This window comes from Monomorium pharaonis, chromosome 6, assembly GCF_013373865.1.
Source record: "Monomorium pharaonis isolate MP-MQ-018 chromosome 6, ASM1337386v2, whole genome shotgun sequence".
Taxonomy (NCBI): domain Eukaryota; kingdom Metazoa; phylum Arthropoda; class Insecta; order Hymenoptera; family Formicidae; genus Monomorium; species Monomorium pharaonis.
The window spans coordinates 24,156,119-24,171,645 of NC_050472.1; the positions used below are offsets into that span (position 1 = coordinate 24,156,119).

The window sequence follows — 15,527 nt, forward strand, 5'->3', positions numbered from 1 at the left end:
GCAAGAACGAAACAAAATGCAATATTCGTAAAATCATGATTCCCAAACACTTTCTACATAAACATCGAGTTCCTACCTTCCGACGCCTGACCGAAACATCGGCGGCAAGATAAATTTTAGATTAGCAGAAAGGAAATCGCTGGGCTACATGGTTCGGCGTTTTCCGGCGCGAGAAAAATTGTCTACTCATATGCTGATACATCATTATTCGTGATAATATTTTAACGCGAATAATGGAGAAGTATTAACATATGAGAGCGTTTATATCAGCAGCCTTGGATTACACCGAGCATCCCAGCGCGAGCATAATCTCCGTCATACGAAGAAGTCTCGGAGTAAGTACACGAGAATACACTCGTGCTCGATACACGTCAATAACATATTTCGAAAAATACTTTTATTTATAGAACTTTGTGTCGCTAAGGTGATAAGCACGTCGCTGGATCTGAGGATATTCGATCCTGGGACTAGTGTATTTGCAGAGTTCTATGTAAGCCTGTACGAGCTTATAAACTCCTTAGAATCAGGATCTACTTTTATCTAGAGGGCCGTAGATGTTCTGCAAAATGCCTGTCGAAATGTTCCTGACAGACAATCTCTTGCCCACACATATAAATTTACGTCGATATTAGCGCGATTACTCGAGGTATGGAATTTAATTAAATGTTAACAATGTGAACATCCCAAACAGCACACGATGTTTATAAAAGATTTACTATTATTTATTATAAGTATTTGTTTTGTACTTCTCTGTCTGGGATACTTTCAGCAATGTAAAATCAATACAAAAATGTTAAAAAAGATTAACGTGCTATACGTATTATTCGTGTTTTACAAAATAAACTAAAATAAAATATTACAAGTATGTTTTGATCCATAGCAGTAATCGTTAGTTTTTTATTGTACTTGTCTTTTATTATTACTGAGAATGACCACTGTTATGGATCAAAACATGTAACTTGATTTTGTATTTTTTAGATCTAATTTGTTGTATGAAGCACGAAATAACTTGCATAGCTCATTGCATAGCTTTTTGAACTTTTGTATTAATTATTGAAAATACCTTGAAATTAACATTAATAAATTCTTGTACTCGTGGACGTATATGGCCAGCAAGTCTGACAACTGAAAAAAGAACAAGAGTACTAAAATTACTACGTGAATTAATATATGGAATTAAGATATTGTAGCAGAGAGCATACCTTCGGTATTTAATTTCCACATTAACTCACTGAATAATGTGTTCGAACAAAGAAGAGATTATCGCGCTCTTCTTAGGTATACTTGTAAATCTTTGCTATAAAAATCTTCCAACAATGTACATGCTGATGCAAACTATCAATACTGAGGCTTTTATAAGAATGTTGTTAACATTCTAAGATTACGTCAACATCAGCATGCAATGTAGGAAATTATTGGAACCGTCTAATACGAACATATCTGAAAAATATATCATGAATATTACACCAGTAAAACGTTTGTTAATCTCAAGATAGCAATACGACAGGAGGATGTTTTATTATCGAGTTCTTCCTGCGCAATGGAAAATAATGGCCCTAATTCATTCGCAGTTCAATTTAGGGATACTTTATTCGAGATTTCCAGTATAGTGCTATTCGTGCTCTTAACAAGTATAAATGGTTCTAGTTTCTCCATGCAAAGTGCCACTCCAGAAACATTTATCAAAAGAAATTTCGTTTTATTAAAACAGTACGTGTGTCTGCGGTGACATTTCATATAGATAACATATCATCGATTTTTTTCAACGACATTGCACAAAAACATTCGCGAAACGTAGTTTTTGACATGATGATGAATGAAATATTTTAAAGACAATACATATTATGTATTTATTGTATATAATAAATTATATATGATATATAAATATATAAATATGTATATATGTATATATTATATACAATAAATTATCACTATATTATATATAATAACATTGTATATAATACAGTTACATATCATATTTAAAAAATATTTTTTATTTACATACTTATTACTACATAATTTTATCCACTAGTTATGGCAAAGACATAGAAAATTTATTATAATCACTTTAGAAAAGAACGCGAATCCAGTATGCGTCGCTTTAATGATCGACTTTTTACTATCATTAGTGAAGTTAAAATTAAATGCCTTAATGCCTTTGTATCCTGCGTACATAAAATCAGATATGATATGTTTATTTGTAAAACAAGTACGTGATCTTTGTTATTGTCTCATAAATCTTGGTAACGCAGCAATTAAAATGTAGTAAAGGAAAAAATGGAGATATGAAGAAATTAATCAATAATTTAAATTAAATTTTTGATAAAAACGTAGAAATTGAAATAAAGCTAGCCGAATTGATACAGTTGTTTCAAAAAATGATTAAAATTTGTGCACTGAAAAAGAAAATAATGCAGTCCTTCAGCGAACATGCAATGCGCAGGCTGTTCAGTCATGTGTTGAACAATGAAAACCTTCCGCCGCTGGAGACTGAACCAAGAATTTTATCCAGGTTAATATAAAATTTAGTACAGAATTTAATATAAAATATGTTACACTAAAATACATATTCCTGTCTTTACAGAATACTTCTACCAATCTTTACGTTCATACCTCAGCCTTGACAGTAGACTTGGCAGCGAATCATTCCAAGTGGTTAACACTGTATTCCGAATGCTAGCGCTATTATCATTTGCACTTGCTTTCTACTAACAAGAAGTAGAAAACAAATACAAATGATGATAGCGCCAGCATTGTTCGCCAGTGATGGGGAAGTTAAGCAGAAAGTCTTGCAGCTGACATTATTGATTGGATTTCCACAAGAATGATAAGCTCTTCACATGCTATGAAACATTTATCAAAATTTAATGTGTGACACTTGTACAAAATTATATGGAATTTCTATTTTGATAAGTGTTTCTGCAGTGAGCACTTTGCATAGAGAAACTAGAACCATTCGATACTAATTAAAAACACGAACAGCATTATACAGGAAATCTCAGGAATAAAGTACACCTTAATTATACTGGCAACAAATTAGCGTCATTATTTAGCATTGTGCAGGAAGAACACCTGAATGCGTTCTTGGCCAAATTGAAGCCAGCCTTTGAATTGCAACAGATTAGTGATGTTCCAACGTCTCGGTGATAGAATTATATGAATATAATTATCTGTGGTGCAAAATTATCTTATATTTTTTCTTGTTTTTATTAGATATCGATGCTTTATCCTATAAAAAAAATGAAGAAGCTAAAGCAGCAGGATTTCAGCAGGTCCAAACGTTCCAGATAAAACGGCACTGTCTCCTTGGCAGCTTTAAGTTTCTCTGCTTTAGCCTCTACATTTTTTTTCATAGGAAAGAGCAGCGATATCTAATAAAAACAAGAAAAAATATAAGATAAAAATAAAAATTAATTAAAAATTTAATGGACTGAATTTATTATATATAGCACAAATGTAGAAATTTCTTTTGTTATTATTTGTTTGCAATAAAATATTATGGCTAAGTTAACACAATTATTTTTGACAGTTATCAAGTGTATATTACACAAATTCACTACATACATATTAATTAAATGCGCATACGTTAAACCCTATTAAATTTGAGTTTTTTTTTAATGCAAAGGGTGAAAGTTTTTGTATTTTTCATTGTTGCCAAATGTGTGCCAATTAAAATTTCATCATAAATATTATAATTTAGAATGATTAATATGTATGTACACAGATGTAATTGAACCCACATTGATAATCGACGAGTGTTTTATAATTAACTTTATAAATCTCAAATTTATAAATCATGATTTATATCTTTTTTAAGAGTAAATATCTGTTTTTCTGGTAAATAAGAGTTGGATAAATATTGTATAAGCAAAGTATTATCTATTACTTACCGGTGCGTAAATCATGTATCGTATCAACAGCCACGGCAATTAGCAAAGCCTCCCAATCATCTTTGACAGCAAGACCACATTGTTTCGCCGAGTAATGGCAGATAGCTATGGACTGATCAATCTTCCTTCCGACTACTTCGAGCACGAGTACCATTTTACCAAATGGCATAAGTGAAAAATGATTTTAAGCAACATGAATGCAACATATTGTTAGAATAAGATTTATAGTAGAGAATCTATCTGGGTTGTTATTATATATAAATGTGTTATTGTGACAAAATGCAGCAATTGTATCTATACATATGCATTAAAAATCTTTGGTAATTAATAATTACAATTAAAATTAAGACTAAAATTATTTTTCTGTGTTCTAAATTTGAATTTGGTTGATGTAAACAAGATTTTTTCAGGAACAATTTTCAGCCCGATTAAATAACCATGACAAGCTTTATAGAATTATTATTAGCATTAATCCAATGTACGTACTCGCTTTAAGTTTTGGCCAAACATTTTTATCAATACGTTCATCCACAAACTAACTCAATCCCAGCATAATTCATCAAGAAGCGAACTGGCTGAGCCAATGCTGTGAGATGGAAATAAGTCAACTTGTAAGAAGGCATATTGCTGAAAGAAAAAGCAATTATTATCTTTCTTACTACTATCATAATAATTTCAACAATATTTCAACAGATGATAGCAATTTTAAATATTTAATCTCGAAAACATGTTGCCCGTTGAGACGAGCTGTATAAATTTATTGTGTATTAATATTTTTAACTCTTTACGTACAAAGTTTATATAAAACTAAATTTAAACCAGATTTTGACTTAGCTATAATTAATATTACCTTCAATTAACATCTGAGCGTTCCGAGCTGCTGATGCGACGAATGTGTGCGATTTGCAGCAGCAACGGCGACGACGACTTCGCTTGTTTACATTAGTCACGCACGCACGGACGACGCCGGGTGCGACGACTGCCGCCGACTGCGACGGCGCAGACGTTGCGTTAGTGTGCATCATGGCGATTGCCAGGTTAACAAACCCAAGAATGGAATTCCGTAGATATTGGTCCTTGAGCAAGATAAAACAAAATTAATGATTCTTGCTAAATTACTATTATTTAATGTTTATTATTTTGCAAACAATTCATATAAATCCTCAAGTGATACTGTAGATGAATTTTGATACAGGTGCTAATTTAAGTTTAATATATAGCTTTTGTTATTGAAATTTGGATAGTTAAAAATAATATTTAATAATATTCCTTTACTTAATTAACGAATACTAGAAATAAACTTGTCAAAATGTTTTAAAAAGGTTAATAAAAGATGATAAATGTTTTTGAAAGAAGATATGGGAGTCGGTAAAGTGGAGAAATGGGAGAGAATTTAGTCCCCGCGTCGCTCGAAATTCCAGAAAAATTCGTCCCAAGTAGCAGGAGCGCACGTTAGGCGAGGAAGTTACTGGGGATCCGGTAACCTCCTTGCTATTGTGCGCTCCTAATAACTCCGAAGCTCCGAAAATCCGTTGGGTCTCGATTAAATACGATTAAAAGGGCCCGAAAAATAATCGAAGTTATTAGGAGCACACAAAAGCAAGGAAGTTACCGGATCCCCAGTAACTTCCTCGCCTAACGTGCGCTCCTGCTACTTGGGACGAATTTTTCCTGAATTTCGAGCGGCGCGGACTAAATTCTCTCCCATTTTCCACTTTACCGACTCCCGTATCTTCTTTTAAAACCCTTTATCATTCTTTATTATTATTTTTTAAACATTTTAACAAGATTATTTTTAATATTAAGTATTAATTAAGTAAAGGAATATTTTTTAATATTATTTTAAACTATTCTAATTTCAATAACAAAAGCTATACAACACTGGAAATAGCACCCGGATCAAAATTTATCTACAGTAGCACTTCAGGATTTATACGGATTATTTGCAAAATAACAAACATTAAATAATAATAGTAAGCTAAATAATAATTTAGCAAGAATTATTTAGTTTTATCTTGCTCGTTTATTGACATTATTTGTAAAACATTTGTAAGATGAGGGAACACTGTGTGATTTCGAGGTTAACGTGATATTTCATGGCTTGACAGTTGTAATCAGTGGATTTTATTGTGCCTCAAGTAATTCAACGAGAAACCTGACATTTCCGTGTTAAAAGAAAACCGATAAAATATTGAGAGTTTATCTACCCATGCTGGGATTGCCGTGATACAAAGATGATGACTATTGCAATAAAACGTGACTTGCTTTTCAAAACATTGGGTAAAACATATTGTAATTTACATTATATTTTTTATTAATTAAATTCTAAATTGTAATATCAATAAGGTTGACTCTTGTAGGAAATAAAATTTATTTATTTGAGTTATTGCTAAGACGGGATTTGGTATACATAAATTAACCAAATATATTGTATACCTCACACTTAAGGACTTGCACAAAACTCGCTATCGACTAAAAAAGATTTATGCTCATTTTACATATTAGACAAACATCACGCTCTGACTGAGTGTCAATGAAGCGAATAGAGAAGGGGTGTGTTTGTTTGAAGGTACATAGTATGGCATGTTACTGTGATAGAAGTAAAAAGTCATTATATGAAATATTTGCATTATATGAAACACTCTTAACAGAAAATAATAATAATTATACTTGCATTAAAATGTACAATAATTACTTGTTTTTTTTTTCTATGAATAGACAATGAAAAAGCAAATGATAGCAAGAGTAGGGTTTTGACCAAGGTATAGATGCGTCCGAAGAAATTATCTACATCTAAGATTGGCACACCTGCCAACAGATATTGTCTGTTGTGCTTGGAGCCTAAGTACAGGACTACTTATATTTTTGAATAAGTAAATATTATACAATTTATAGTTCAGATAAAAAAAATCATTCCTTAAATATATTTAAATATCTTATTGATTTACTTTTTGTAGAACATACAAAAGAACTGCAATTGGTAATAAAAAGCGAAACACATAATGCAAATTACACAAGAACTGCGTAAAGGATGTGTGCCAGGATTCTTTAAATTTCACTTTTTAAATGTTCCTCCACTTATGGTTGAATGCCTATATATAACGTCTTTTTTCTAAACAGGATGTTCATCCCACATTATATGGCAATAAAACCAAAGGAATGGAAAAGATTATAATGACTTCAAGAAGTATGTGTAATTCTTTTTAAAATTACGTCTTGATTAGCATTGAATAATTTGATTAATGTAAAAAATTATATCTCATCTCATTGTTTCAGTTCTTAAAAATAAGTGGACATTTGGTTGTTTCCATTTTGAGAGACGTTACTTTGACGCAAGATTCTTACAATAGTTTTATTAATCGTCAAGAAAAGTTGCATCAAAATATAGGAAGAAGACATAGTCTGGTCTCTATTGGCACTCATGATTTGGATGCAATTAAAGGTCCATTTCTATATGATGACACCATCAAAAATACAGTTCAAACCACTTAATCGAGATAAGCAGTTTTCACTAAACAAGTTGACTGACTTGATTGGAATAGAAATGGCCCAGGCAGGACTTTCTCTTTGGTATGTTTCATGCACGAAAGTTTGAAAAATAAAAAGTTTTGCGCGTAAAAACACCATTTTTGATAATTTGTTATTTTATCTCGATACAGTGTTCTAACTTGCGTTAAATTAACTTACAGTGCTCACGTGAGAATGTAGCGGACAAATTGGGATACGAAATAGAAGATGTACCGGCAGTTCACATATCCAATCCAAAAACTTTGGAGTTTCAAATAAATCGACCGATACCGCGCGCTCTTATTAAAACCTCGGAAACAAGAGTAGTTCTATTCTTGATTTCTTCTTTTTATTTGAACGATACATGTGTGTAATAGAACGTAAACAGATATCGTTATGCGGACGTTTAAATAAAAAAAAAATTTGCAAAGAATACACGATATTTGTTTATTTATTATACATTTTCTACGTAATATACGTGCAACGCATAGCAGTTATGAGAAAACAGGCAGATAGCTGTACGGATTGATTTGCTTTTTTTCCATCCACTTCGAGTACAGGTACTTCGCCGAATGACATAGCTGAAAAATGATTTTAAGCAACGTGAATGCAACATATTGTTAAAATAGGATTTATAGTAGAGAACCTATCTGGATTGTTATTATATATAAATGTGTTATTGTGATAACACAAATGCAGCAATTGTATCTATACATTTTCATTAAAAATCTTTTGATAATTAATAATTACAGTTAAAATTAAGACTAAAATTATTTTTCTGTGTTTGTAAATTTGAATTTGGCTGATGTAAACAAAATTTTTTCAGAAACAATTTTCAGCCCGATTAAATAACAATTACTTGAAAAATATAAAAAAATATGAACATGCTAATAAAATATGCTAACTTTCTTTACGTGTTTCAATTATCTTTTCCATATTTTTCATATGTTTATCATATGTATATTTTATTTGCGTTATTTAAAGTTAGAAACATAAAAATTAAAAAATATAGAATATAGTAAATTTTTATAGTAATTGGATTAAACAGAAAGGGAAATATTGCAAATGCAAAAAAGTACAGTAAATAAATGTTTTTTAGATTTAATTAGAAATAATTTCACAATATTTTTTACATATCCATTTTTTGTCGTATAACAATAAGAGTAACAATTAGAGTGCAAAGTCTTCAATGCACAGTTTATAAATATATTATGTACATGTATGCCTTTCTCTTACATAGATATACATTATGTACAAATAAAAAAATGTATATATTATTCGAATAAAACATCAATGAACAATCATCAACTCTCTGTCAAAAATTACTCGGCGGACGCTTTTCAAGCCATGGCCGATACTTCTTCGACTGTCTTTTGCAGTTGTTTCAGATTTTCACACTTTTTCAATGATATTCCCTTTCATCGTGTTGGTTCATGTAGTCCAAAAGACCAACGAAGATGAAATCGGTCCACGACAAAAGAGCACCGCCGACAAAATAACCACCATTCTTCTGCACCCGAGCGTCCAAATGCTCCAAATAAAACGGCACTGTCCTTCCAGCTCCTTGGCAGCTTTAAGTTTCTCTGCTTTAGCCTCTTCATTTTTTTCATAGGAGAGAGCAGCGATATCTAATAAAAACAAGAAAAAATATAAGATGATAGTAAATTAAAAATTTTAATGGACTGAATTTATTATATATAGCACAAATGTAGAAACATTCCTTTTCTGTTATTATTTGTTTGTGAATAAAATATAGCTAAGTTAACACAATTATTTTTGACAGTTATCAAGTGTATATTACACAAACTCACTACATACATATTAATTAAATGCGCATACGTTAAACCCTATTAAATTTGAGTTTTTTTTTAGTGCAAAGGGTGAAAGTTTTTGTATTTTTCATTGTTGCCAAGTGTGTGCCAATTAAAATTTCATCATAAATATTATAATTTAGGAAGATTAATATGTATGTACACAAATATAATTGAACCCACGTTGATAATCGACGAGTGTTTTATAATTAACTTTATAAATCACAAATTTTTTAATCGCGATTTAAATCTTTTTTAAGAGTAAATATCTGTTTTTCTGGTAAACAAGAGTTGGATAAATATTGTATAAGCAAAGTATTATTTATTACTTACTGGTGTGCGTAAATCATGTATTGTATTAACAGCCACGTCAATTAGCAAAGCCTCCCAATCATCTTTGCCAGCAAGACCACATTGTTTCGCCAAGTAATAGCAGATAGCTACGGACTGATCAATCTTCCTTCCATCTACTTCGAGGACGGGTACTTTACCAAATGGCATAGCTGAAAAATGATTTTAAGCAACGTGAATGCAACATATTGTTAGAATAGGATTTATAGTAGAGAACCTATCTGTATTGTTATTATATATAAATGTGTTATTGTGATAACACAAATGCAGCAATTGTATCTATACATTTTCATTAAAAATCTTTTGATAATTAATAATTACAGTTAAAATTAAGACTAAAATTATTTTTCTGTGACTGTAAATTTGAATTTGGCTGATGTAAACAAAATTTTTTCAGGAACAATTATGAGCCCAATTAAATAACTATGACAAGCTTTATAGAATTATTATTAGCATTAATCCAATGTACGTACTCGGTTTTGGCCAATCATTTTTATCGATACGTTCATTCACAAACTAACTGAATCCCAGCATAATTGAACAAGAAGCGAATTGGCTCGGCCAATGCTGCGAGATGGAAATAAGTCAACTTGTAAGAAGGCATATTACTGAAAGAAAAAGCAATTATTATCTTTCTTACTACTATCATAATAATTTCAGCAATATTTCAACAGATGATAACAATTTTAAATATTTAATCTCGAAAACATGTTGCCTGTTGAGACGAGCTGTATAACTTTATTGTCTATTAATATTTTTAACTCTTTACGTACAAAGCTTATATAAAACTAAATTTAAACCAGATTTTGACTTAGCTATAATTAATATTACCTTCAATTAACATCTGAGCGTTCCGAGCTGCTGATGCGACGAATGTGTGCGATTTGCAGCAGCAACGGCGACGACGACTTCGCTTGTTTACATCAGTCACGCACGCACGGACGACGCCGGGTGCGACGACTGCCGCCGACTGCGACGGCGCAGACGTTGCGTTAGTGTGCATCATGACGGTAGCCAGGTTAACAAACCCAAGGATGGAATTCCGTAGATATTGGTCCTTGAGCAAGATAAAACAAAATTAATGATTCTTGCTAAATTACTATTATTTAATGTTTATTATTTTGCAAACAATCCATATAAATCCTCAAGTGCTACTGTAGATGAATTTTGATACAGGTGCTAATTCAAGTTTAATATATAGCTTTTGTTATTGAAATTTGGATAGTTAAAAATAATATTTAATAATATTCCTTTACTTAATTAACGAATACTAGAAATAAACTTGTCAAAATGTTTTAAAAAGGTTAATAAAAGATGATAAATGTTTTTGAAAGAAGATACGGGAGTCGGTAAAGTGGAGAAATGGAAGAGAATTTAGTCCCCGCGTCGCTCGAAATTCCAGAAAAATTCGTCCCAAGTAGCAGGAGCGCACGTTAGGCGAGGAAGTTACTGGAGATCCGGTAACCTCCTTGCTATTGTGCGCTCCTAATAACTCCGAAGCTCCGAAAATCCGTTGGGTCTCGATTAAATACGATTAAAAGGGCCCGAAAAATAATCGGAGTTATTAGGAGCGCACGAAAGCAAGGAGGTTACCGGATCCCCAGTAACTTCCTCGCCTAACGTGCGCTCCTGCTACTTGGGACGAATTTTTCCTGAATTTCGAGCGGCGCGGACTAAATTCTCTCTCATTTGCCACTTTACCGACTCCCGTATCTTCTTTTAAAACTCTTTATCATTCTTTATAATTATTTTTTAAACATTTTGACAAGTTTATTTTTAATATTAAGTTTTAATTAAGTAAAGGAATATTTTTTAATATTATTTTAAACTATTCTAATTTCAATAACAAAAGCTATACAACACTGGAAATAGCACCCGGATCAAAATTTATCTACAGTAGCACTTCAGGATTTATATGTTTTATTTGCAAAATAACAAACATTAAATAATAATAGTAATTTAGCAAGAATTATTAATTTAGTTTTATCTTGCTCGTTTATTTACATTATTTGTACAAAATTTGTAAGACGAGGGAACACTATGTGATTTCGAGGTTAACGTGTTATTTCATGGCTTTTAACAGTTGATTCTACCGTATACACCAGTCTTGGATTTTATATCGTCGCGACTCAGAGTTTTCAAGTTTCAAGTGAGCACTATTTCTTCGTCGTCATAATTATTAACATAAAACTACTAAGTAATCCATTTGCCAGCTGGTATTACAATCAAATGGTGATTACAAAACGCTTCAAGATAGGTGATGTATTAAAGTATAAAAAAATAAATTTTATTGTGCCTCAGTGGTAATATTAGAAGAAAGATAGGACCAGCTGCTGAACGCTTTTATTCACTTCTCTCTTACCAGCATGCCAACTTTAGTGTTGTGGCACGATTCACTTTTGAAATTTAGAGAACTTATTAGAAGTTGTTGGAAAATATAAAGTTTTTATTTGAAATGCACACAGGGAAAGAAAATATACTTTCAATCATGTGTATTCCACGTTTTAACGGTATTCCTTAAAAATTTATTGCAATTATTAATTATTGCTAGAGTAATTCAACGAGAAACCTGACATTTCCATGTTAAAAGAAAACTGATAAAATATTGAGAGTTTATCTACTTGTGCTGGGATTGTCGTGATACAAAGATGTTGACTATTGCAATAAAACATGACTTGCTGTTCGAAACATTGGGTAAAACATTGTAAGTTACTTCTATTCTATTTTTTATAATAAAAGTTCTAAATTGTAATATCAATAAAGTTGAACTTTGTAGGGAATAAAATTTATTTACTTGAGTTATTGTTAAGACGGAATTTGATATACATAAATTAACCAAATATATTTTATACCTTAACGCTTAAGAACTTGCACAAGCACTTGCTATCGACTGAAAAAGATTTATGCTTATTTTACATATTAGACCAACATCATGCTTTTACTGAATGTCAATGAAGCGAATTGAGAAGTAGTGTGTTTGATTGAAGGTACAAGTTAGTGTCATAGGAGTAAAAAGTCATCATATGAAATATTCGCTACTGATTCACCTTTGATTCGATAATAGTCCTTAAATGTTGAAAGTTGAGCTATAGATTGTGAACATATAAATTATGTATTATGTATACATGTATTATATATGATTGTACTTCTACATTTTTCATTTTTTTTTAATTTTTAAGCTTTATTCTAGCTGACAAGGAATTTGAAGCATTATGTTTCAAGTTTAAGCTGGATGAAGTAGTAAGTTTGAATTTTTAACTAATAGGAATAATTATATTTGCATTAAACTGTACAAATGGAAAAACAAATGATAGCAAGAGTAGGGTTTTGACCAAGGTATAGATGCGTCCCAAGAAATTATCCACAAGATTGATATACCTGCCAACAGATGTGATTTATTGTGCTTGGAGCCTAAGTACTGGACTACTTATATTTTTGAATAAGTAATTTTTATACAATTTATAGTTCAGATAAAAAAATTCATACCTTTAATATATTTAAAGATAATGTATTTAATTAATATATTTAAGGAATAAATTTCTTTATCTGAACTATAAATTTTATAATATTTACTTATTCAAAAATATAAGTAGTCCAGTACTTAGACTCCAGGCACAATAGATCATATTTGTTGGCAGGTATATCAATCTTGTAGATAATTTCTTCCGACGCATCTATACTTTGGTCAAAATCTTACTCTTGCTATCATTTGCTTTTCCATTGTCTGTTCATAAAAAAAACAAGTAATTATTGTACAATTTGATGCAAATATAGTTATTCTTATTAGTTAAGAGTTCAAACTTACTACTTCATCCAGCTCAAACATAATGCATCAAATCCCTTGTCAGCTAGAATAAAACTTAAAAATTAAAAAAAAAAGTGTAAAAGTACAATCATATATAATACATGTATACACATAATTTACATACGCACAATGTATAAATAAACTCTCAACATTTAAGGACTATTATCTAATCAAAGTGACTCAGTAGCGAATATTTCATATAATGACTTTTTACTCCTATCACAGTAACTTGCCATACTATGTACCTTCAAACAAACACACTCCTTCTCTATTCGCTTCATTGACATTCACTCAGAACATGATGTTTGTCTAATATGTAAAATTAGCATAAATCTTTTTTAGTCGATAGCGAGTTTTGTGCAAGTCCTTAAGTGTTAAAGTATAAAATATATTTGGTTAATTTATGTATATCAAATCCCGTCTTAGCAATAACTCAAGTAAATAAATTTTATTCCCTACAAAATTCAACCTTATTGATATTACAATTTAAAACTTAATAAAAAAAAATAGAATGTAACTTACAATATGTTTTACCCAATGTTTTGAACAGCAAGTCATGTTTTATTGCAATAGTCGGCATCTTTGTATCACGGCATTCTCAGCACAAGTAGATAAATTCTCAATATTTTGTCGGTTTTCTTTTAACACGGAAATGTCAGGTTTCTCATTGAATTACTCTAACTATAATTAATAATTGCAATAAATTTTTAGATTATGGAATACCGTTAAAACATGGAATACACATCATACATATTGTATCCTTAAGTTGTCAAAAATTTATTACCTATACATTAATATTTACTAACTACGCATTCTTTGTTTTTATACAATTAATTTCTTCATGTTAGGTATAAAATAGTGAGTGAAATTTATTGTAATTTTATTCAATATTTGTTAGAAGACTCAAATTTCCAAAAGTTGCAGCTGGAAATCGGCAACAAGAAAGAAATGCATTACCGAAGAATGAAAAATGCACTGCATTCAATGAAAACGAAAAAATAACGAAGAGAATGCGATGGACGATTATTATTATGAGATTTAAAAAAGCAATTCAGACGATTTAGAATTAAACTTATTGAATTAATTATGTTATTATAGTCTTTAATATTTATATAAATAAACGTTCATCATTTTACATCAGTTTTTTTAATTGTAATTTAAATTTAAGAATCAAGAAACAAAAAGAATCAAGGAACAATGTAATATTACCATAATTTTATTTCTATTCGCATATATCGAAAGGTATCCATTAAATATATGCATTCCAGTAAGCTTTGCTCTGCAATTTTTAACAATAGTGTCTCATGTTTATCTTTTATTGTTATATTTTATAAATGCTTAAAAGTATTTTAAATATTTACAATTTAAAACTTTTTCAAAATAATAAGTATTAAAACATTTCTAAATATATATATTTATAAGACAGAAACAAGAAATAAACATTTTAATATCTTAAAATTAAACACTTTTTCTATAATGCAATATAATTTTATTCGTTGTATAAATAAATTTGAAATTAAATAAAAAGAAACATTTAAATATTGTATAAAAATATTTTTTATAAATTTGTTTTTTAGAAAATATATAATTAGAAAATATTTAGATTTATACAAAAGACAAATAAAATGTTTCATGAAAACTTTTATTGATCCTTTTAAACACAATTTTAGTTAGAATTTTATGTTGTGTGTTATAGCGGAGAGAATGGCAGTACAGTATCATCTTTGTTAATTAACGATCTACAGTTCTGAGTGGTGGAGGAAGTCTAGAAGAGGCATCAGGTTTTGGCACAAGATATACATTTGGGTAGATATAATTTCTTTTATATTTGATAAATATGTTTAATTATATTTTTAATAATAATGTATAAGAGCCTCATTTACTGTCAATAAAAAAGTTATTCTTTCGTGTGTATGCGTGCTACATCTACGTTTGGTCAAAAAAATGCATATGTGTATAATTTAATTGCGTCCTGAGCTATACACATGAAATGTTAATTACAGAATTATTTATTTTGTATTATTCTTGAGCAGCACGGAACACAACCGAAAAATTGTGGGTAATGCCTCGAAAATATAGACATTAGCTAAGTAGTTCATGTCCACTTTCTCAGGGGGCGTATTGTCAGCCTAGCGCCTTCGATCTCGCTTCAGGATTGGTCCT

General features: G+C 30.4%; 2 long non-coding RNA genes and 2 pseudogenes across 3 annotated transcripts; 2 read left to right on the forward strand and 2 right to left on the reverse strand.

The window, feature by feature from the left end:
• The first annotated feature begins 251 nt into the window (after positions 1-251).
• Positions 252-3,032, forward strand: LOC105838848 (annotated as a pseudogene).
• Positions 3,033-3,446: 414 nt separating this feature from the next.
• On the reverse strand, positions 3,447-5,404 carry LOC118646337. The gene is made up of 3 exons (XR_004963906.1): positions 4,741-5,404; positions 4,377-4,517; positions 3,447-4,025 (listed from the first exon to the last, which is right to left on the reverse strand). It is a non-coding gene; the product is annotated as an uncharacterized LOC118646337 (long non-coding RNA).
• Positions 5,405-5,712: 308 nt separating this feature from the next.
• Positions 5,713-7,830, forward strand: LOC118646333. Of its 2 annotated transcripts, none has more exons than XR_004963888.1 (7): positions 5,713-5,863; positions 5,999-6,170; positions 6,251-6,459; positions 6,609-6,763; positions 6,848-7,077; positions 7,167-7,460; positions 7,580-7,830. It is a non-coding gene; the product is annotated as an uncharacterized LOC118646333 (long non-coding RNA). The 2 variants fall into 2 exon arrangements; XR_004963887.1 differs by having other exon boundaries at positions 5,716-5,863; positions 5,999-6,182; positions 6,396-6,459.
• A 656-nt stretch (positions 7,831-8,486) lies between these two features.
• Positions 8,487-10,164, reverse strand: LOC118646331 (annotated as a pseudogene).
• Between the last annotated feature and the right edge of the window lie 5,363 nt (positions 10,165-15,527).